At 35.3% G+C, this 24,653-nt stretch overlaps 1 protein-coding gene across 7 annotated transcripts in view; it reads left to right on the forward strand.

The window, feature by feature from the left end:
• LOC106461565 overlaps window positions 1–24,653 on the forward strand; it is an 89,102-nt gene that overhangs the window by 43,596 nt on the left and 20,853 nt on the right. Inside the window, exon 1 of one of the 7 annotated variants that reach the window (XM_022388559.1) lies at window positions 11,321–11,511. The exons of the other annotated variants lie outside the window; for them this stretch is intronic. The gene's annotated coding sequence lies outside the window, so the exon portion shown is untranslated. Of the gene's footprint in view, window positions 1–11,320; window positions 11,512–24,653 lie in introns of those variants that run through there. 7 annotated transcript variants of the gene reach the window in all.

Here is a 24,653-nt window from a genome sequence, read left to right on the forward strand (position 1 = left end):
ATTTAAAGTAATTCTGTTCCTTTGCTTTGGTTACTTCTCTTGTTCGACATGCCTTTGTGGAAAGCCAGGTGAGAACAGCAGGCCGTGGATCCCACAAGTCAATTGGAGCATATTGTAATAGACGTATAAATAATAATTCTCTGTCTCTAATGTCATTCTTGAGCAGTCTATGCTTTTCAGTGCATTTGCTGGAGCTGATAAGTCTCTACACATCTGCTGAATGTGGCTTTGCTGCCAAAACTCTGGCCAAAGTATCAAAGTGCCCACTTGCAGCTAAAAGCTGGTTGATTATTTTTAAGATGGTTAGGTTAGAGAATTGCCCTGACTCTGTAAAATCGTTGTACTCCATGCCCAAAGCCATAAGATCTAAATCTGGACACATAAGTTTGTGGACTGCCTCTAGGTCTGCATCCTTTTGAAATTTGAGGAAAGGAACCAAAGGTTTCCAAAAGCTCTTTGTCATTGCTAAACCTTTGAGTTAAAAATTATTTTAGTGCTTCTGTGAGCTTAACTTTGATTGCCGATAAATCGCGTCTGTCTGTAACAAAAATATGATGACCTCTTCTCCACCTTGGTTCATCACTAGTTTGCTTAATTCCTTTCAGCATATAGAAGGATCTCTCATCACTTTCGACTAGCTGTGACTGTGCTTGAAGACTAGACACCCAACCCTCCTAAAAGAGGTGTCTTCTGGAGGTTGCCAATATCTGTCTTCACAAGTGTCACCTCTCGTTGAATATCGAGCAGTGTAATATTATCAGATTACATTTTCTTCTGAAATCCTGAAAATACTGCCAGCACATCAGCTATAAATGCAAGCAATTCTAGGTTTGTTTTGTTTGTCTTAAGACTGCTGCTGCATATACAGCACTAATGCATGCCATGATTCTAGAACAGAATTCACCATGGAAACGAACTTCAAATACTTTTTGGAAGGGACAGACATGCTAGATCATTTGTCCTGGCTAATTCTTTCAAATGTCATGTTCTTAAACCAGAAGTGTGAAAAAAGGTTGAGTGCGATGAACAGCACACCAGATTTTAAGTTTTGGGATTTCAGAGTCAATGGAATCAAATAATGCCCACAGACCATTTCTTTCTCCAGTATTAACACTGGCTCCATCAGTTACTATTGATGAAATATTTTGGAAAATATATTCTGTTGTGGGTCCACCAACTGTGTCTTTGCAGGCAGTCTTAACTGCATTAAAATGTTCTTGTGCTTCCATTATTTCAGGTTCTGCTGCACCTAAGAACACCGTTTCATCTTCACCAATTTTGCTAACTAGCTTTGCCATTACAAAAATCTTGTCTATCTGAGTTCGGTCAACTGACCCATCACATCTAAGGGATATTGCTATGGACTGTTCTATCTTTTTTTTTTAAAGCAAGGCCCTGTCTGCTTCCACAATACACTTTAGCATCTCCAGGTGGCTAACAGGTGAGACATACTGCAAGTTTTGATCAAGTTTTACCTCCTTAGATTTATCATTAAAGTTAAAAGACTGTGACTTCCTGCACACTATCACTCTCACAGGAAAATAATTTGCAGATAAAGTAAGTTTTTTTGCTCATCTCCATAAACATGAATGAGCAAAATATCAATCTTATTAGCTAACTCTTCATTAGTTTTTGAAATAGCCTTACCCATTGGGGTTTCTTTCATCAACTGGATTTTCGAAAGGCTATCGTATATTTTCTTAAGCAACACAGCGTTATGGGCATCAGAACTAAAATGGGCTTCTACAACAGATCCTCTGTAAATTGTGCCAGTATCAATGGCAGTGGAAGGTATCTTGCCTTTAAAGGTAAACTTTTTGACCATATCAAGGTCTTTACTGCATAAATTATAACGAACGTAATGTCGCCCATTTCTATGGATGTGAATTAATACATCTCTTACATTTGCAGTACCGGGAGTTTCCTTGGTATTTTCTTCCCCTTTCTGCGAATTTGGCATGTGTTGTCTACCAGAACCGGTGCTGGGCTCAGAATCAGTGGTTGGCATGTCCTGTCCACTGGAACTTGTGCTGAGTTTAGGCTCTGTGACTGGCTTGACCTATGTACTAATAGAACTAGGTTCAGTATTTTCCCCTCTCTCCTTTGCAGACTGCAACCATTTTCTTAAGTCCATTTTTTACGTAAAATTTGACTCAATTTGAATATTTGACAACCTGAAACAAAAACATACTAGTATTACACTTAGGAAACGAACATTACTTGAAATTACTTAACAGCTTCCAACCTAATAGGCTTTATCGTACACAGACTTCACAGGTACAAAGTAGTGTCGTACGAGTTTCATCAACACGATGTAATTATGGAATATTAGGATAAAAGCGATCCATTTACTAAATTACGTATAATATAGCGAATTTACAACTACATTAGGTATTTTAAAATACTTGCCGTACCATTGATAGGTGACAATGAATACCAATTACGGATGAAGTGAAACGTAAAACTTGGACAACTTGCTAGACCACTATCATTCACAATGAATATAAAGCAAATAAAAATTATTGACAACACTTAAAATATATAAAATGTTAAAACATAGCCATTACAAATGCTTCTCAGACTCAGAGAATCTCAAACACTGGGTCATGGCACATGCCTCAAAGATTTGTGCAGTTCTAAAATTTCCTTAAAATAAACCGTGAAAAAAGGGGGACATCTAAAACTACATAGGAAGGTACTTCGTAAATGAAATAGAATTTCAAAAATTTAAAAAGCCTTTGTTATATTCCTTTTAGATAAACAATATATTCCATATTTCTTGTAAATATTTGTGCCTATTAAGAAAAGAGATTGACAGACATAAATTTCGTTTAACCCTCAACTTTCCGACCTTTTTTTATACCGTTCAATATTGATGCGATCCACGTGTTGCATCGTGGAGTCGTTTAATGTTATTGTTTTTTCTCAGTGTTAACAATATGTTATATCACTAATGTTCTTAGTAATTATTGAGACTAAATGTAATGCTGGTTGTACTCTTGCTTATATTATTTTCGTTATATTACTTGTATTCACTAAGGACCTTGTAACCAACAAATCTCCCCAAGGTGTCTCAGTTGTGGGCTTATAACGTCAAAAATTGAGTTTCGGTATCTACTATGGGCAGAGCACAGATAGCCCGTTGTGTAGTTTTGTGCTTAACAATATAATCATGTACCCTCAAGCAACATGTGTTTCAGATAAACCCCATCGGAAACTTTAGGGTTAATTCTACTTACATATTCAGGCTGTTTTATAGCTAATATGTTTGTCCTGTGTAACTTTTAGAAGGGCATGTACCGCATAAAGTTTTATTTCTTGGTATTAACGTTTGAAGTTATTGTTCTTGGAGTGCGTTAGTGTTAAATTTTTGATGACACCTTACGGTGAAAATAAACATCAGAGTTCAGTCGGTTCGTACTGAGTGATGTACTTCGAAAAAGGATATTTTCATAATAGTAAACCATATGTATATGTGTGTGTGTGCATCGAGGTCAGGATATGAGCAAAATCTCGTGATGTACGTTGGCTGATTTGTAGTTGACATGGACAATCATATTGTAACTGATACACAAACACACCAAGGTGGCTCAGTGGTAGTCATGAAGGCTTTTAACGCTAAAACTTGGGGTCCGATCCTCGCGATGCTACAACTCAGACAGCCTATTGTGCAACTTTGAACTTAACCAGACAAACAAATACGCAAACATGTGCTTATATATATAAATATATATATACAAGAAATATTTTATAAGACAAATATAATACTTGCTATGAGGTTCAGAGGATATCCATGATACTCAACTTAATTTTGAAGTAATATAAGAATATTTATCACGTAAAACGTGATAATTTTGAAGTAAATAATTGTGTAAATAGATCTCATGAGCAGAGTTTATGTCATTTTTTCTGATTCATAAACTTTAGAAATATTTCGTTTACATGAAAGGTTTGTCATTTTGAAACTCATTTGTTTGTAGTTTAAGCACAAAGCTACACAATGGGCTATCTGTGCTCTGCCCTTCACAGGTATCGAAACCAGGTTTCTAGCGTTGTAAGTCCACAGACATTCCGCTATGTCATTGGAGCTTATCATTGTGAAATTGATCTTTGGGGGACTGTAGAAATGTGTAGGTTTGGCACGTGGCCCAGATGATTTCCTACAGTTTGCACAAGGAAGTCTCAAGCGGCAGGCAACTTTCATTAAAATTAATAAGTAGAGAATAACATTTTTGTCAGGATTATATCAATTAAAATACAAAAGATGTTATTTTGGCTGCATTTGGTGATTATATGCCATCTAAGGGAATGGGTTTTAAGGTGCCCTAAATCTTAAAACTTTCACTGTAAATAGTTTATGTATCCCATGATTTTAGGATGTAGACAAGAGTTATTGTTGGTACCTCTAGATATAAGTCTTTATACATCTTTATCTTTGAAGGTCATGGTATGAAATACACGTAGAGATAAGAAAAGAAATACGGTTTCACATAAATTTCTTCATAGTGATATTTTGTGGTAAAACATATGATTTACATGCCTAACATGAGAAATTTTTTGCAACCTTTCAAAAACACATGAATCGTGTTTATGCCAAAATTTCCTAAGTATTTTTGTTTACATTTTTAAATAGAGTTTGTTTTGTTTGTTTCTTTTAGTCCAAAGTTACACAATAGCCTATCTATGCTTTGTCAACTACTGGAAATCGAACTCCGGATTTTAGCGTTGCAAGTCAGTAAACTTACAGCTGACACACTGGGGGACTTTTTGACAGAATTATAAGTTTGTGTAAGGTTAAAGCACAACAGGGGTGTGTAACTTTCCTTAGTCACTGAAAAGCGACTGATTCTGAGAATTATGTTACATAGATCAGGAATTCCCAAACTGTGGGTCCCAAGAATGTGTCGTGGAGGGAGGAGGACTGTAGCAAATACACAGTACTGTTAAGGTACTCGGTATGTATACATTAGTTGGGCGAGGAGCATCAGTCAGGATGCGGAATGTTCTGGAAATACTGAGAAAGTTGGGAACCCTTAACAAAGACGCATTGGACTGTTAGACATTTATAGACTTTTTAATAGTTTCTTTTCACACACACATATGTATATATATAGGTGTGTGTGTCGATTTAAAAAAATTGAATAGTAGAAAAACTATACAGGAAAATCCTTGTTCTGTATATTATTTTTATATCTGTGTAACCATCTGAATCTTAAGTTGATAATAATTTCTTTGGAATCAAGTAATTTAAATATAGTTTAGTTGTTATTTGTTATTAAGCACAAAGCTGTACAAAGGGCTATCTGTGCTCTGCCCACCACGGGTATAAGTCCGTAGACATGCCGCTTTGCCACAGGGAGGCAAATATATAGTTTAGAGAACTTTAAATCCTATAAATGAAAACAAAATTTTATTTCTACGTCTTTTCTTTGGAATTATGTAGCCATAAACAGTGATTGGCTCTTAGTTTTCTTTGTAACTAGAGGTACTTTTATATCTATTGAAAATTGTTTAGCATTGTTAATAGTTTATACACTTGGTCGATCTTGAACACTTTAACTCTTGTTATATATGTGTGGATGTTTTGTTTAAACAACATTTTGCCTTTTTTCTACCTTTGACCTCAAAGTGTGATTCCTGCTTCAAATTCTAACTGTATTGAAATGTAGCGAAACAATATCTTTGGAGCTGGCTTAAAGAAATCAAGCTAGCGTACGTAGGTTAAGTTACAGGTTGAAATTTAATATTCTTGTTGGATCTGGCTTGGAAAAATCATTTCCCTATATTACAGGTTGTTCGAAACGTCTGGAACCATAGGTACTTACACGAATTTTACAGAACGTGTTTCACGTGCTGTCCTTGTAATTCGAAACATGTTTGATTTTTCAACAGGATTAACTCGACTTTCTCATGTTTTGGCAGCACCACAATCAGTTACAAACTTGAAATTAAGAAAACCTGCAAATCACCTAAGGTTCCGGACACCCTGTATATTGACATTTGACATTTCAAAGTCAGGTCTTTGGGGAAGTTTCTTCATCTCAGCGTGCAAATTTTGTCTACAGACGCGGCCTCGTTAGATATTGTATCAAATTCAATTAGCACTTTTATGAACTTGCTTAAAATCTTTGTTGTAATGAAACATTACTATACTGCAGAACTGGCCAGTAAGCTAGTACTTTAAAGTTACAATATCTTATACTTTTCAGCAAAATGTTTTTTTCCAAAAGAAAGAAATGTTTTGAGATCGTAAAATGTGTTTTTGTATTAGGTCGTCAAGAAATGAATGTCGCGTTTTGGAACACTTTCAATATAATAGTTAAACGAACCACCTAAACGTCACGTTAGTGTAGCCTATATAATGTGTAAAGTTTAGTATACTCTAATCCTTTGTAGTGATGGCACACGACGAGACACGCATTCGGCATGTAATGCTGTTTGAATACAAGAAAGGAAACAACGCCTCTGTAACCACAAAGAACATCAAAGAACTTTATGAAAATGTTTTGAACGTTCGTAAGTGTCAATGATGGTTCAGCAAATTTCGTTCAGGTGACTTTAGCCTTAAAAACTGAGATGGCAGGGGCCGACATGATGGAATTGATATTGATGCTTTGAAGACGGTTCTTGAGTCCAACCCAAGGCAGCACACTCATGAAATGGCCCTGAAATTGTATTTCTCTAATGAAACAATACATAAACACCTAAGGAATATGGAAAAACTCCATAAAGAAGGTGTTTTGGTGCCTCACGAACTCTCGATGAGCATCGTTTCTTCTGGCGCGTTATGCGCGTGAACCATTTTTGCACAGAATTGTCACCGTTGATGAAAAATGGATTCGCTACACGAATATAAAACGCCAAAAAACAATGGCTCAGTCTTAGACAAAAACCACTTCCGAACTCAAAACCCGGACTCCATCCACAGAAAGTGATGCTTTGCATTTGGTGGGATATCAAAGGAGTAATTCATTTCGAACTTCTCAATCCACAGCGAACTGTTAATGCAGAGATCTATAGTCAGCAACTGGAACGTTTAAATCAAGCCCTTCATCAGAACCGCCCTTCACTCGTCAATCGGAAAGGTGTTCTTCTCCACGACAATGCACGTCCATATGTGGCACGTTTGATGCAGCACAAGAATATAGAGTTGGGTTGGGAAGTTCTCCCCCACCCACCATATTCTCCAAATATGACACCATCAGATTACCATAATTTTTGTTCGCTGCAACACCACCATAATGGGAAAACGTATGCAAATGTGGAAGGTGTTAAAGAGGACAACGACATGTTTTTTGCTTCAAAGCCAAGTGATTTCTTTAATCAGGGCATTAACAACCAGACTATAAGGTAGAAAAGCATCATCGATAAGAATAGAGACTATTTCATTTAATAAATGTTTTGTTTTGATATATAAGTTGTTCGGATTTTTTCATCTACAAAAAGCGGCATTAATTTCTTGACGACCTAATATATGAACTTGTGTTGTATTCAGGTCCGCTAATATCCAGCAGAAAAGCTAAAACTTCCTGCCTAACGCAGTTTCAGGACTGTTAAATGAAGAATAAATAGGATAGGAATAGTAAAGGAAGACAAACAAAACACAAGTCTAGTTTGAAACAAAAAAAAATATTTATTTAAAAACAGTGTTTTATCACCGAAGCTGACCGGGCTTCTTATTCCTCTGTGTCATGTGATTGCTACAAGAAACCAAAATCAGGAGACAGAACTTTTTTCCGTGGCAGTATTTAGGTTTAGATAAATAAATAAATGAGGGGTGATCAGAAATCAACCGGACCCTTCTTTGTCCCACTCGTCGTTTGAGAGAATATTAGAAATAATAAGTGAAAAAAAAAATACTTATATTGAATTTCGTCTCAAAAAGGAAACCGGAAATCTCCAGACTAGCCGTCGTCCAATCATTGTCCAACCTCTAAGCAGACTCCACCCTTGTTCAAAAAGTTAATTGAATGAAGAAATTAAATATATATATAATTTAAAAAAGGAAATAGAATAAGAATTTAGTTGCAATATAATTGAATTAAAATATCATAGGCTAAAACAAAGTACCCGACTTAAGTACTCTAGTGAAACAAAGGAAGTTAGATATCCCACAAGCGTTAATAACGTCCACCAGGGTTCTGCATGTAGTATTAATTCCAAGTCATGTAGTTGGTTCCAGTGTTTTGCCTATTTGAATAGACTACCTTGAATTACCGTCCAAGACGTCAAAGTAAACCAGGTAAGAAGTCTGTCTGGAAATAACACAGTCACATTGCTCAACAACATACTGAAGATATACAAACGGCACATACGACCAGTAATAGAATACGCCTGTCCTGCATGGATCAACATCGCGCCAAAGAAAATACAAACAGATCTACATGTTTTTCCTCGGAAGGGTTTGTTACAAAAGCGATCAACTTTCAGTGGCATCACACTACCTGCGACACGCCAAACAATGTCAAAATGTAGTTGTGATACTTTCTGTATCATCGCGATTTTATACCGCGTGTGGCTGTTATGTGACACGCTGGACTGTATATTCAAAATAATTTTAATATAACAATCTCAACCATCTGTATTTATTTTACTGTGCCATTTTCTTATTGAAATATTATTACACATACATCGACAAACTTATTTCATCTCAAGGATCGGCTTATTATTATGATGCAGAAATGTCAAAAGCTTCTGTTACAAATGGATTTTTTTACTTCTCCATGATTACTTATATATATATATATATACTTTTGAGAATGAAAAGGCCCCCCAGTGGCACAACGGCATGTCTGCGGACCTACGTTAGAAACCGGGTTTTGATATCCGTGTTGGGCAGAGCACAGATAGCCCTTTGTGTAGCTTTGTGCTTAACTTCAAACAAACGAACATAATGAAAATTGTAATTTTTCTGCACGTTTTTTCTTTGTTAACAAATGTAGAATTTCCCCGAAGTTTTTTCACACCATATTGTTTTTGTTTCACGCATTGCAGTTTCTCAGTTTTTCTCTTAATAGTAAATTTAAACCTTTCCAGCTGAGCTCTTTCATTTTGCTTTACACATAGATTTAAAGGTTTACATTTCAGTAAGACAGAGGCACAAACACACTCAGACAATGAATAAATCATTGTTCGTACACTTTCCATCAACCGTGATTCATCAGATATATATTTAACTTATCTCACGGCTCTCCACTTATAACTCAAATTGGTCGTATTAAATACAATTTTTATTATGAAGCTTTAAAAACTATAAAGTTCATAACATTTCAAGAACACATTGAAGCATTTCAGGAACAGTCGTTTAAATTCTTGAGCAACATAAAATATATCAGTTTCAGAATCTGAATATAAAACATAGGTTATGATATCTCGCTCACAGGGAGTGGGGAGCATATTGTATTAGTTATGTTTCTTTCTTTTTCTTCTTTCCAACAATTATGATTGTGCACCTCGCCAATATACCCGGGCATCTTAACACTTAGAAGGTATACACCTTGGTCCAATACACCCGGGCATCTTAACACTTAGTAGGCATACACCTTGGTCCAATACACCCGGGCATCTTAACACTTAGTAGGCATACACCTTGGTCCAATACACCCGGGCATCTTAACACTTAGTAGGCATACACCTTGGTCCAATACACCCGGGCATCTTAACACTTAGTAGGCATACACCTTGGTCCAATACACCCGGGTATCTTAACACTTAGTAGGCATACACCTTGGTCCAATACACCCGGGTATCTTAACACTTAGTAGGCATACACCTTGGTCCAATACACCCGGGTATCTTAACACTTAGTAGGCATACACCTTGGTCCAATACACCTGGACTCATTTTTCATCTTTTGATTTAAGCTATTGTTCCAATTTTAGAGATCTAAGTTCCATCATTAGAAAAACAAACTTTGGTCTACAGTTTGCTTATTTTTCTATCAATCCAAATAAGACTTCGTACATATATATATCGTGCGACAAACCCCAAAGACTAAAGTAGACAGATTTTTGACTTGGCCTTGCTTTTGATTTTATAGGGGTTAATGCTAAGTAACTGACTGAGGCAGATAAAATTGAGTGTAATGTTTTTATTTTTATTTTAACAGGGTCAAAGTTAAAAATAATTTACAATGTATGTAATAAGGAGCTCTGGACCTAGAGACATTGTCTGCTTAGATAAACTTCACAGTGTATTGTTTTAATTCGTATAAGACAAGAAATTCCATTTACCGTGTCGAAAAATAAGTTTTGTTTGACCAAAAATTACTTGCAAAGTTTTTGTAATTGAAAATACATGTATTTACATATAAACTGTTATATCTAACAAAAGACCACAAGTTACTATGCTCCAACACAACTTTCTCACACAGTCGCAAGTTGATATTTTGTTAAGTAACTTTTCATTTGAAATACATATGTTGTAGTTGATGCCCCCTCACCCTGCCTGGAATACCATTCTCTCTTGAAATCTACTGCATTCTGAGGATTTTATCAAATAAAGTGGATGAGGGAAGATATATTGCATCCCCTTTCAAATGTTAGCCCTTCTAGTTTTACTTGCATATTTCTAGTCTCGTTTCAATAGTGGATTTAACCTTCTGTATCAGTATCCTTACAATATTCTGCTGTACCCTTTGTCTGAGGACATGCGTTTATACACACAACGACAAACTTATTTTATGAAAGGGATCGGCATAATTATTATGCAGTAACGTACATTTTGTCGGTCACTGTGGATTAATTCTTCCTCTCAATTGAGCAAATTCTTATTTTTTTTCCAACAGAACGGCAACCTTCTGTTTTTTACGAACAACTAAATTTGGTATTCTGTCGTCTGCTTACTTATCAGATACCTTTCACATTAGGTTTAGAATTCTGTTTATTAAGCTAAGTATTTACTTTTGATATACATTTTTGGGTAGTTTCCAAAATAATATTAAATCAAGTCAAACACGTGTGGACATGTTCCGTTTTCAACCTCAAACTTATAAGAGCATTTAAACGTAGGGACATTTTAAACTTCAACAAGTCTTATTAACTGATTGCAATGGCGTTTTCCTGAACTCCATATTTCTATCGGATTAAGGGTTACAGAAATTATCATTGTCAGCAAGCCGTGAAACAGACCTGAATGTCATGTTTCATTTCTTTATGTGTTTTTGTGTGCTTACGGATTTAACTTGGTAGAAATAAGAAAATGTACACAAGCAAGTTTTATAATTTGAAAATATTTCGAGATAAATCCCAACTCACCATTTCGTAGATACCGTCCAAATTCCGCCCACGTCTAATTATAACTTCTTATCATTTCTATTTAGCAATTCGAGACTCAAAGTTGGCCAATACTTGTGCAAACGCACACATACACAGAGGTTGTAATGTACTTTGACCTTCCTCCGCAGGAGCTGTGATAACTCTGCCTGGACGTATGAGCAAGTACGAGTGTATGACTGTGTAGTTAGTTATTTAACTGTGTCAACATTCTCTATACAATCACCTCAAATAACTGGTATGTAAGGTACAAACTATAATATAACGTTTATATCAGTCCTTTATTATTATTATTATTATATACATCAATTTTAATAAATTTTACTTGTATGGTTACTTTATTGACTTGTGCATTTACTAGTGCAACAAATCTCTATCCTAATGCGAATGTTTTACTTCGGTATTATTCAAATCCAATATAAGAAGTTAACATGCAAGTTATGCGCTCTTTTAGAATTTAAAAACTATGGGTAACATCCGGCGGATCGTTGTTGAATGTTTGATGTTTAACAACACTTTCAACCCCCTAGTCTGGGCCGTGATCCAAACAAATAATCTTAGTTGTTGAATTGATAGTTATCTTTCTTATTTACTTATTATTCTAGCAACAAATCCAGTTGAAGAAATATAGATAAAAAAAAGTCCCTCGCATTTTCTGAAATGGCATCTAAACAATTATCATATAATTGGTTGGAATCTGCCATTATTTTTCGAATACGTAACAGACACAAAAACAAGAACGTTGAATTTTTGCGTTGCGCAACGCAAAAGAAAAAACAACAACATTGTTTTCACACATGTGGAATTAAGATATATTTCTACGTCAGTTTAAAGTATGGATAACGACCGTTATGGTTTAGGCTGCTTTATCAAATATTTGACAGAAGAAAAGTTGCTTGTTTCTACAAGTCTGAGTAAATAATAATAGTGCACAATTTTGTAACTGTGTATATATATATATATATAACTGTATTCAACAGGAAAGCCACAGGTACACCTGGGCGATAACTGAGTGTTAGCTAGGACTGGGTCTTCCGGTGGAAACTGAAGAAACGGATACACGCAGTAAACCTCGGGTTAACTATAACTGCTATCTTTGTTCAGGAAGGACTAATGTATATATACAACTGAAGAAACGGATACACGCAGTAAACCTCGGGTTAATTATAACTGCTATCTTTGTTCAGGAAGGACTAATGTATATATACATTGCGTCATTTTGTGAATGCTTGCGACTTAAGTGTTTAATTATTTTGACGCTTAGTATTTAAAACGTTTTTTCTTCTTTTTTTTAAATGTATTTAATGGCAGATTTGGAAGGATATATTCAACGGCCTCATTTTCATTTATGAATGAAGGTATGGTTGATAAAAACCTAACAGCTCGAATAATAGTTTCACGTTTGACACTGTTCTGAAAATTCAAATGTTTGGATTGCTTAATACCACTCGTTATTTTACATTTATCTTTATTTGTCATTGTGGTGTTCTGAATCACTTTAATTTTTGTAATTGACGTTTTCCTTATATATTTCGACCAAAGCAAGTTTGTTTTTGTTATTCTGGAAAGGGCATTTTTAATAGCTGGTCTTTTCATTACAATCATGCTATGTTAGAAGTACCGAATGCAGTGTAGAATGTCTGTTTGAAAATAATTTAAACGCCATTCTGACTTTCCAGCGTTATGGCGAGGAAGTTTGCTCTGAAAGAAAAGAAAAAGCGAAATATATTTCGGTCGTAAGAGCTGTTTTCGACATGCCAACCAAGCTCATACGAAAGCAGAGCTTTGCCTATGTTATAATGTATAATTCTGCCATATATTGTCAAGGAAAGAAATACCTCCAATTGAATATGTTAGACAACCGGTAACACACATGGAAATGCACGTGTTACGTTAAATGAATTTCTATATAATTCTTTGGGATTTCTTCCAATGTAGTATAGCTAATAGTCTGTTATTTCCGGTCAAAGTAAGGAGTATTTCCGGTTTGACACAGTAAAAACGTTAATAAGAGTAAATTTAAAATAATATTACTGCTTATAATTACATGCAATAGTTTGTTTTATAGTTATGGTTCAGTTGCGCTTCAAATCATGCTCATTACAATGTAAGGTATTCCAAAGTAAAAAACTTCAATAACTTGAAAGTTATCGATACGTCAAGAAGAGGTAATAGCAATTTGTTTTATCTTTTAAACACACATATATAAATACATTTGAATAATATCGTAACAGGAAATAAAGGGACGAGTTGTGTACCTTGAAATTCTCAAAAGCAAACATAATCTCTTATCATTTTTAAGACTACGGGTAATTATAATTTGACTTGTAAAGCCAATTTTTGTTTTCAAGACTGAGAAGGAACTGTTCATACTGCGTCTGTTTTTGGCAACAGGGAAGATAAAATTGAAGTCATAAAGGAAATTGCAACACATATTTATTGTTATGATAAGTAAGGGCTACCTCTAGATCTGAAAAAAAAAGTGAACTTTTGTTTATAATTAATGAACCACAGAACAAGCTCTATTCTTAAGAAATGTTAATTGTTCAACAGAGATTACACGAAATAAAATGACATTTACTCAAAATAAACATAATCTACCTTCAGTGTTAAACCTCTTCTGGCATCTTGTCGGCATCTGTGCTTAATTCTTAATAATACTAATTTCTATGCACAATAGAAAAATGGGGGTGTTTGTCTTCAACTGATATTAGTTTTTCATTGTTTTATTTGAGTCTGTCAAGTTTGAGCGAGTGCGTGTGTTTTGTTTCTCTCTCTCCGTATTTCAGTTGAATTTGAATACTATGTGCTGGTTCTATTTCTCACTTTTATATCTGAACGCAAATGCGTTGATTCTGTTTCTCATTTATATTTGCATTAATTCGATAAGAGTATGTGTTTGTTCTATTTTTTTAAATTATGATTAACTATCCGTGGATGAAAGTGTATGTCCTGTTTTAATTGTGTGAAATAAGGGTTGTATGTGTTTACTCCATGTACAGTACTAGGGGTGCGTATCTCATCATAGTAGTCGATACGATACGTATCTAGATACAGAAGTTTTACCAACGGTTTGTTACAACGTTTGACAGTCTTGTCTGTAATTTATTATCTATATTACTAACATTGTCTTATCTAAGTACTTCACACTTTACAGTGCTTTTTCAAATTCTCAGGTTTGATCAACTAAATGGCAGTTGGCAAGAGAAGTAAAATAAAAAATAAGTTAATATCTGTCTATCTATTTTGTTATCGTTAGTTGGTTATGTTACTTTGCATGTAATGTTTTTGATAAAAGAAATAAAGACAACATGTAGTACTCAATACTCATCTTCCTTCATTGAATCATTAATTTTTAGCAAAAATACTTTATTAGAAATTCTGATTTTTTCTCTACAAAATACTTAGAATGTTTACTGAAAGCTTGCCAAATTTCGCGAAGATACATAAGTCGTATCGTATCGGACGATGTATCGCTGTATTGTCACACCTTCATACGGTACTGCCTCGTTATAACGTTACCATCGGGAGCCATGTGCAACATACTACTAAAGCAATGAATTAAATAAAATAACTGTTTATTTAAATAGGGAAAATAGATATAAAAAGAACATAGATAAAAGTAAAATAACATACAATGATATAAGATAAAATATGAATTCAAACTTTCCGATTTTCAGAAACAAAGCACACAGGAACAAGAAGATGATTGGCTAAAACAGTCATCTTATAAACGATCGACGTTTTCATTGCATAATTAAAATTTTTTCAGAAACAAAGCACACAGGAAAAAGAAGATGATTGGCTAAAACAGTCATCTTATAAACGATCGACGTTTTCATTGCATAATTAAAATCGCGCCAAAAGTGAGCAGGCTCAACGCTACTCTAAACCTTCTGCAATTAACGACAAGACATCTCTATATCCATCTGACACTGAGCAATATCTTGAATTCACCTGTAAACAATTCTCGGGACTTCTTTTCCTCTCCACAAAGTTAAACCATTTCCTCTTTAATAACTGACTAGCCTGGTAGATATTTAGATGAAAAACCGTTTAGATCACAGTTATGTGATTCAAATCGTTTGTCAACCGGGATGTTCAAAGATTATTGAATCCTCCTTCGCCCTGCACCAGGGAATTTGATTTAGACACAATAATGGAGTGGCTTATTGTACGTATTTCTGATTGATGTGCGTGATAGTGAGAGACTGACGAGAGGTCATGTCCGGAAGAGGGGTGAACACAGCGAAGCGAAGTCAAGGCCGGTTAGGTCCATCGGCGAGAATAAGACAAACTACTTTAACAAACGGGCCATAACAGGGCCGGGCTGGGATTCATAAATCCAATGCCATAAATTTTGGTGTGGTGGTGGTGGGGGGGGGGGGGGTAGAACCCCGAGAAAACCCACTTTCACTGAACGGGATCTAATTAACACCCGTTCAGTGCCCAGATAAAGTGCTTCCTCTTTAATGACGTCATTTATGACCAGATAGTCGCTGGGTCCAACGAAAGCCAATAGTTTTCTAAACTACCATGATTAAAAACTGACCATGTGACTTTAAACCTGTCCTATATCCATGACATTTTCTTGCTATTTCGATAATCGAGTCACATTTCCAAATTCCTTTCTTATCTTTATTCCCAACATCCCAATGTCAAGTTCACATCTGAACTTGATATTCTGATCTCTGGATTTTGCACTCTGGTCTTCGCGCTTTTTTTCCTTTATTTTGTGACAGAGTGTAATTATTTAGCTAAGCAGTGAGCTAAGCAGTAGATGATACCAAAGTTTCACTAAATTTTTGGGAACCAAGGCACCACAGAGTTATAACCGATGGTGTTATAATGAGACAGTACTGTATTGTGTGTTTATGTTCTGCTTTTCACATTATAACGTATTACAGAGTTTCAAGAAAAGTTAGTTCTTCTCTTACATTCTCTTGAAACCTTCGTTTTGTTATTGTTTACGAACATGTTGATGCGCATGTTCAAAGCTTGTATCACGGTCGAGTTCGCGGTTTTTTTTCGGTTTTTTTATGTGTTTTAGTAATAAAATTACGTGACATTGACACATAACAGTGCAGAGTATTGTTGTCAAAAGACAAACTTCGACGAAACCACTGTTTGCCACACTGGAAATGTTGTATTAACGACTGTTTAAAAAGCTTCTGTGATCGAAGCCTTCTTTTTCGACTTTGTAATAGCATGTTTGCCATGGTTCATTTGGCACTTTAGGGATTTCTTTCTGTGTTTTATTTAATTTTATTGTCTATATAGAATTTTTTTGAAAAAATGATTTGTGACATGTCTATTTGGATCACTTAAAAACGAAAAAGCGAATCATTAAAAGTCAAATATTTTTGTTGGTGTTGTTTTATAGCAAACGGAGACGACCTTTTACGCCAGGAAATGTTAACGCCCGATATTTCCCGTGTTATGCTTAGCCCGGGCGAAGGTGTAACGAGGAAATATTGGTTTATATAAGGAACGTTGCTTCATGTTAAACGTCTTTTCTATTTACTTATTTATCAAGGATAGTGTGAAGTTTCGTTACTTAGTTCTAAAAATAAAATTCAACAGAGCAAAATTGACTCATTTCCTTTTCCGGTCCAAGAAGTGCGACTTGGTATAGGCAGTATGTTACGCCTTTTTGGCTCTATTTGTTCTAGCCCGATACGTTGCTTGAAAAAGCTTTTTAACAAACGATAATAATAATTGACGTCTTCATTCATGTGTGAACGCGATTTTCTGTTAAACCATTATATAAAGTGGTGGAAGTCATTCAAAATGCTGATAAATTAAACCGCCAAGTAAAGCAAATTTCTAATCACGACACTTGCGAAAATTACCAAAACTAAGCAACTGTGGAAGAACATCGGTACAGATTTCAAGTCGCTACAGAAAGATTGATTGCAAAAGGTTAGCGCTGGGCGTGGCTCAGTGGTTAGCGTGACCAGACTGTAAAACCGAGGGTTCATGTTCACGTCATCCCGTTGGCAAAAAAAAAGAAAAAAGAAACGCGTTCCACACTTTTGTGCGCTGTAAGTGTGATTATTAAAACCCACTATTCGGTTAGACAAGAGTTGGCAGCAAGTACTTTTGAATAGCAAACTCCCCTCTGGTCTACCAGTTCAAATTTAAGGACGATAGTTTTGTGTGAAAATTGTAAAACAAATACAAATACCACGTTTGTGTTCAAGTAAGAACCCGTATGAAATTACAACTAGTAAGACTAATTTAATTACTCAAATGAACTGTGACATAGTCTTCTTTCCTAGGTCCGGCATGGCCAGGTGGTTAGAGCGCTTGACTCACAATCTGAGGGACGCAGGTTCGAATCTCCGTCACACCAAACATGCTCGCTCTTTCAGCCGTGGGGGCGTTATAATGTGACGGTCAATCCCACTATTCGTTGGTAAAAGAGTAGCCCAAAAGTTGGCGGTGAGTGGTGCTGACTAGCTGCCTTCCCTCTAGTCTTGCACTGCTAAATTAGGGACGGCTAACGCAGATAGCCCTCGTGTAGCTTTGCGCGAAATTCGAAACAAACCAAACCTTCTTTCCTATAACGACGAAATGTAACGCTTGAACAACAAAACTTTCTGAACTGCCTCCTCATCTTCGTGAACGTTATATAAGTGAACCTATAAGTTTTCTTCATACTTGACAAGTGTAAATATAACCATCAAAAGTATATTAGTTCTATTATATATAATATTCCGAAACAAGTGATTTCAAAATAAAATAGGTGATTTTTAGTAGCAAAACACTGGCAGGAAAATATTATCTTCATTAATCCTAAAACAGAGTATAGATTCCTAGAATTGAAAAAAAAACAAGTTTTCTGCGGCATTTCCCCATTTTTAACAAATCCAAAATTGTATACTTTTAACATCTGAAGCAGAACTAAGCCTACAATGCCCCGTAGAAGTATGAATAAAACATAATCGTTAATGTTATACATTCATTTCCTCATGTTATTACAAAATAAAAATATGAATAAATACACTTGTAAAGAAATTGAGAAGGCAGAGAGAAAGAGAGAAGAGAAAATGAATGGAGAAAGAGCTTCTTTTTTTCTCTCGTTAAAAAACAAACAAACAAAAAACACCGAACAAAATATGAATAATAAATATGGCGTTGTACATTGTCTTTATTTGTTTGTTTTTGTTGAATTCCGTGGAAAGTTACTCGAGGGTTATCGGCGCTAGCTGTTCCTAATATTGAAGTGATAGACTAGAGGGAATGCAACTAGTTAACAACATCCACCGCCAACCTCTGGGTTTCTCTTTACCAACAAATAGTGAGATTGACTGCCACGTTATAACGCCCCCATAGCTGAAAAGACGAGTTTCTTCAGCAACGGGTTTCGACCTTGTGACCAGGCCATGCCAACGATTTTTCGGCCGAGACTCGTATTTTCGAGTCATTTGAACTGTTTTTGTCCTTCATTTCTTTTTTATCTGACTAGATTCAAATTAACCCTTGTATGTTCCAGTGGATATTTTCAACGCATTTTGTGTTCATCAAACATGAAAGGGAAAAACATAACTTTTTGACTAGGGCATAAACCCGAGATCTCCAACTGTGCCTTTCCCTCCTCATCTGTTCCTCTATCATCTACTCAAGAGTCTGAAAAAATATGTAAAAATTAGAAATAATGTAACAAAACACTTTTACCCACGACAAAAATTCCAAGGTCAAACAATTTTCCTGAGACTCATAACAAGTGTAAATAACAACAACAGTTCAAAGAAAAAAAAACACAAAAAATTGTAGATTTTAATCATGATATCTGGTATTCATTATTCAGCAGACGAAAAAAATATTTTTTTTTTACTTTATGGCGTCATATTCCTGAAACCCTTATAAACGTTCTGTGTGCGAGAGTATTTTTAAAACGCGATTGTTATTTGAAGTTGTGGTTACCGCCAGAAAAGTTATCAAAAACAAAGATTAAAGACGAGGAGCGTTTGGTAGTATTATCTCAATTAGTTAAAATGTTTTAATAATGTTTACAAAATATGTGTATGTATATAATTTGTGTGAAACTGTTAGCGTGTGAAAATTTCGCAAAACTCTGTTTTTAAATGTTCGATAGAAATAAGAGCTATTGCTCAGAAGAGGGGAAAAAACTTCCCGAGAAATGGCGGAAAATATTCTCCACCTCCCATAGTTACTAATCTTTATTAAAGCAACCATGTTTCAAGGACATTCAGATGTAAGTAAACTCTTGTGTCTGGTGGCGTTGCTGCACGTTCTTTACTCGCGCTCTCCCGGTAGTAAAAAAAAAACAAACAAAAAAAAACACGTGGTGCGGGGACTGCTGGCCCAGTGCTGGGAAGTTGTCGGAGAAAGTCGGTGGTTCAGATTGCGTTTGTGGAACAGCTCTTCTGAGCTGTCAAAAAGGACAAGACGTTTCATTACATTCTTTTGTAGTCTACATCTATCTATCTATCGCGCGCACACACATACCTTCCCGCATGCCTTCAAGAAATGTTTCTTTCATTTTTACGTCTGACTGTAGCAACTGCTTTTAGTACATTAAAGCACAATTGTAAAAAAAATAGAATTATGCCAATAAAAAGTGGAGAGCACATAGTAAATTGCCTATTGAAAATAACAAAACTAGTTGTTTTTCTTTTATACATGAGATATTACACGTACCAGCACATAAGTCATTGTTTTATTTTCATTTCTACTATACTTGTTTTCCATTTTGATCTTAGTTTCCGATGGCATATATTTTATAACTGTCATGTTGCATGCAGTGAATGTAATACTCTGAAATATGAACTGATTTGAACGTTATTACAGATACAAAACAAAATGAAACATTGTGTGTTTCCTATAGGGGTTTCTTCAATAAACATCCATTAAAGTTATGCCTGATTACGTTCCAAACTCTGTCATTAAAATATTAAATATGTGAAGGCCCAAGGTTCGAGCTGCAATATACCGTTAATCTCGCTCAGTATTTTCAGCTATTGGGATGTTATAAGTGTCACAATCAGTATCATTATTCGGCTAAAAGGGTAGCCAGCGTGTGCTGCTGAATGGTTTTCCTCGGTCTGATCAGCCATTCAAAGTTATGGACGGCTATGTCTGAACTAGGGGGGGGGGGTCTCTAACTTGGCCGCTTAGCTCATGCATCCCATAATATGGCATTCAGGCTAGAAATACCAAGGAACAAAACAGTTGTCTTGTATTGCACAATATATGAAAGTGATAAATCTACACTTTACTTTCTTCATACATTGTGTATCATATGTTTGTGGATCGATAAAAAAGCTAATACAAATGCTGTTCTATTCAAAATATTGAATGTTACTCTGATTGATATAAAACTAGCTCCCCGTAAAGAAAAATAAAACAAAGCAACAGCTTTGAGAAACCAACCAACCCCGAACGAGTTTTTTTTTTTTGGCCAATTTTTCCTGTAGGGCCTGTATATTTTATTTTTCCTTGTATGTTTTATATACAATCGTCAATGAATGCAGAAACAATAATTTTAGTGTCCTCGATGACTAGGTTTTTTTTTCTGGTTTTGTAAATTACAAAGGAACATTTTCTTAGGATATTTTGTGTCTATTATTACAGTGTTCTTTATATTCCTAATCGTACAAATAGTCATCAATATTTATTTTAAACTTTATTTACAGTTGTTGAGTATAACTGTAGCATTAGTCATATAGTTGTCCCCTGGCGGGACAGCGGTAAGTCTTTGGATTTACCCTGCTAAGCCCCCCAGTGGCACAGCGGTATGTCTTCGGACTTACAACTCTAGAAACCGGGTTTCGATACCCGTGGCTGGCAGAGCGCAGATAGCCCATTGTGTAGCTTTGTGCTTAACTTCAAAACAAACAAACAATACACTGCTAAAATCAGGGGTTCGATTCCCCTCGGTGGACACAGCAGATAATCCGATGTGGCTTTGCTACAAGAAAACACACACAGTCATATAGTTCACCTAATAGCTATTTCGGTAAAACGCAGTAGTATTTGCCCTGTTTGTTTGATATTCTTGTGTTCCCAAAAAATGAATAAAAACCCTATAACCCGAGCGCTTTCGAAAGGCGAACCTTTCTTCTTCAGGGGGCAAACTGATGCTTCCTAAATTACTTAATAATACAAATACTTTGTAAAACTCTTAGGTGTAACCCTATTTTCAAATTAAATTAAAATAGAAACAAAAAGGAAGAAAAATTCATTACTTTCATATTTGTCAATTGGATCAATTCGCAAGGTGTAAGAGCTCAATTTGTTTAGATTTTGATACTTGTATTCAGGGGCAGACTGACCATAACAGCGGTCGACACAACCATCTGATCAGTCCGTCAGTTTTAATCAAGGGCTATTAAAATAAATTGAAAATAAAACCTTTATTTACTTTAGTATAAAGTCCTTATTTTTAAGATCTGCATAGAGTTGTTACTTAGTTTTAATTTAGTTTTGAACCCCCACCCCCAATCTGCTCCTGCTTGTATTGCAAACTTTACATTATAATTATTGTGATTATTGATAGGTCTCGTAGACGAAAAATAGTATATAATCACAAACTAGTTCTTTCACATGGAAAAGAACAAAGTCGAAGTAGCGGTAAGCGAAACAAGATTTTACTGTTTGTGAATAACTAATATATTTTTTTTCATCATAATTATCAAGGTTTACGGACATAACATATAGATTTAGGACTAACCCAAATCTCCTAAGCTGATCGAACTTCGTGAGATACTTATTGGATTTTGAACCGACAATGTCGTTAACAACGAGGGTACCTAACTGATGAAACAATGCAATCTAATAGTTAATTTCTGTAGTGCATATTGGTGTATAGAAGACATATTAATACCAGAAATAAACGACCTTATAACACCAAAGTGTTGTTTTTTATTTAATTAAATACTCAACGTTTCGCTTTTTAGGGGCGTTCACTAAAACACAAACCGAACCTGACAATTCAAAGCTGTAAAGTGAAACGTTGAGTGTTTAATTAAATAAATACAACATTTTGGTGTGATAAGGTCGTTTATTTCTAGTCTTAAATACATTCTAATATTTTTAAATGAGAAGTGAGAAAAGTATATTTAATTAAACATACTCATTACGTCCTGATTGGAAGTTAATATTTTGACATCACGGAATTCAGAATTTTGAATGTAATGATTTGTATTTAAGAGAAGGTTAAACAACTAAAGCTACTGATAATTGTTTATTATTCTATATATATAACTTAGCTGTGTTTTAGGAGAATGGTAATTACTTTTAAGCTGTATAACTTTACGTTATTAATTATCGATTAGTTTAGCAACATTTCTTCTGTAGTTTTTCAGTGAAGTTTTTCGTTATTGTTATAGCATTTAAAAGTAAATACTTTAATAAAAGGGTCAAAAAAGCCTATTGTAAGAAAATTTTAATGAAGCCACATGGCGAAAACTGTCGAATAAAGAAGGGGAATCCAACCCCAAATATCTTATCGATTATAGGCATCAGCTATGGGATGATGCAGGGTAGATGAATCGTTTCTATTTTAAGGACAATGGTAACACAAAGTCCGTAGTTGGCCAGGGAACGGTTGTGTTCGGTTACCGCTCGATACATAACTGGGTTAGTCATTTGACAAAAAATGGTAGTAATTCAAGTTAATTGGTCACATTTGGTAGACACAGTGTTACGCGCCACTCATGCGCGTTTGATAAAACGAATGAATTAGGGACGTGTAATGTTAATAGCTATATTAAAAAAAAAACAGACCAACTAGTGGTACGTTAGTGTGGTATCAGTTCATATCGGTGTAATGAAAGGGCCATTTATTTCCTTAAAAAGAAAAAAGTTACTTTTTATGTTAGTTTATTTTATTTAAGGGCCAAGCTGTACAATGGGCTGTCCATTTCGTGCCACCCACTACAGGGATCGAATCTTGGATTTTAGTTTATTAGCCCTCAAGTTTAACGCTATTCTCTAGGAGAAGCCTTTTATTTATATATAGGTTTGTATAATTGTATTTACTACTTGTGAACAGCTGTAAATGAAATTCTAAAACATGACCTACAAATATTGTTTGTTTGGTTTTAAGACTTTTTTATTCCCCGGTGGGATAGCGGTAAGTTTACGGACTTACAACGCTCACATTCATTGTTCGATTCCTCGCATTGAACACAAAAGACGGCCCAATATGGCTTTGCTCAAAAAAAACAAGATGTTTTTTTCTTTCTTTCTTTCTTTCCATTTTTTTCCCCATCAAAATATCAAAGAAATAATGTTGTTCTACAAATATTCTGGTTGAGTAGAATTGTCATGGTGTTATTTTTCTGAATATTTTATTAATGCTTTCGTGTCTACCAGTAAAAAGAAACTTTCAAGCACTTTGTCTTGCAAGTAACTTTAAGGACTCTTTGTTGATTACTTTGAAAAAAAATCAACTCGAAATTTTAAAAGTCAGTTCTTTTTTATTTTCTGAATTCCAATCATTATATTATTTTCTGAGAATTACATTGGCAGCTGCCAATGTAAAGAATATTAGTTATTATTGATTAACAAATGTCAAAGTGCTTTTCTGAAAAAGCTCCACTTAAATTATTTTTCGCCATGAATAGATAACAGACTAAATACCCATTAATGGGGTCTGCTCAAGGCATGTGTGTACAAAGATAAGATCAAGGACACCGAACATCTGAAACAACGAATATGCGACAAGTGTCGGACCATTGACAATGATATGAATACGCTTCGCAGTGTTCAAAGGAAATGGAAATAGTCTCCAAACGTGTTTCGAATTGAAGTGCCTATGGTCCAGATTTTTCGGTCACCCTGCATTTAAATAATTCATAATTTGGGTTGGAACCTGTGTGGTATTTTTTTTTTTTGCATTTCTCGCGATAGGATTAAATCGTGGACCTTTAATACGCCAACTGAGGTAAAGGGTTACCCATAGATATAGTTTGTAAGAGTTTCAAGAACTCAAACTACCACACAGTTAATCGGGGGGGGGGGGATTTTAAGATACAACAGTTTTTATTTTATTTTTTTTTTATTTTGAATTTCGTGCAAAGCTACACGAGGGCTACCTGCGCTAGCCGTCCCTACTTTAGCAGTGAAAGACTAGAGGGAAGGCAGCTAGTCATCACCACCTACCGCCAACTCTTGGGCTACTCTTTTACAAACAAATAGTGAGATTAACCGTCACATTATAACGCCCCCACGACGGAATGGGCGAACATGTTTGTTGGAACGGGGATTAGAACCCGTGACCTTAAGCTTGCGAGTCAAGCGCCCTAATCACCTGGCCATGCCGGGCTCAGTTTTATTGAAAACGCCATATATTAGTTTTTAATTATTCTTTCAATATTTCCACACTTTTTGGTATATATTTTGTTAAAT

The sequence above is a fragment of the Limulus polyphemus genome, unplaced genomic scaffold (genome assembly GCF_000517525.1).
Source record: "Limulus polyphemus unplaced genomic scaffold, Limulus_polyphemus-2.1.2 Scaffold987, whole genome shotgun sequence".
NCBI classification, from domain to species: domain Eukaryota; kingdom Metazoa; phylum Arthropoda; class Merostomata; order Xiphosura; family Limulidae; genus Limulus; species Limulus polyphemus.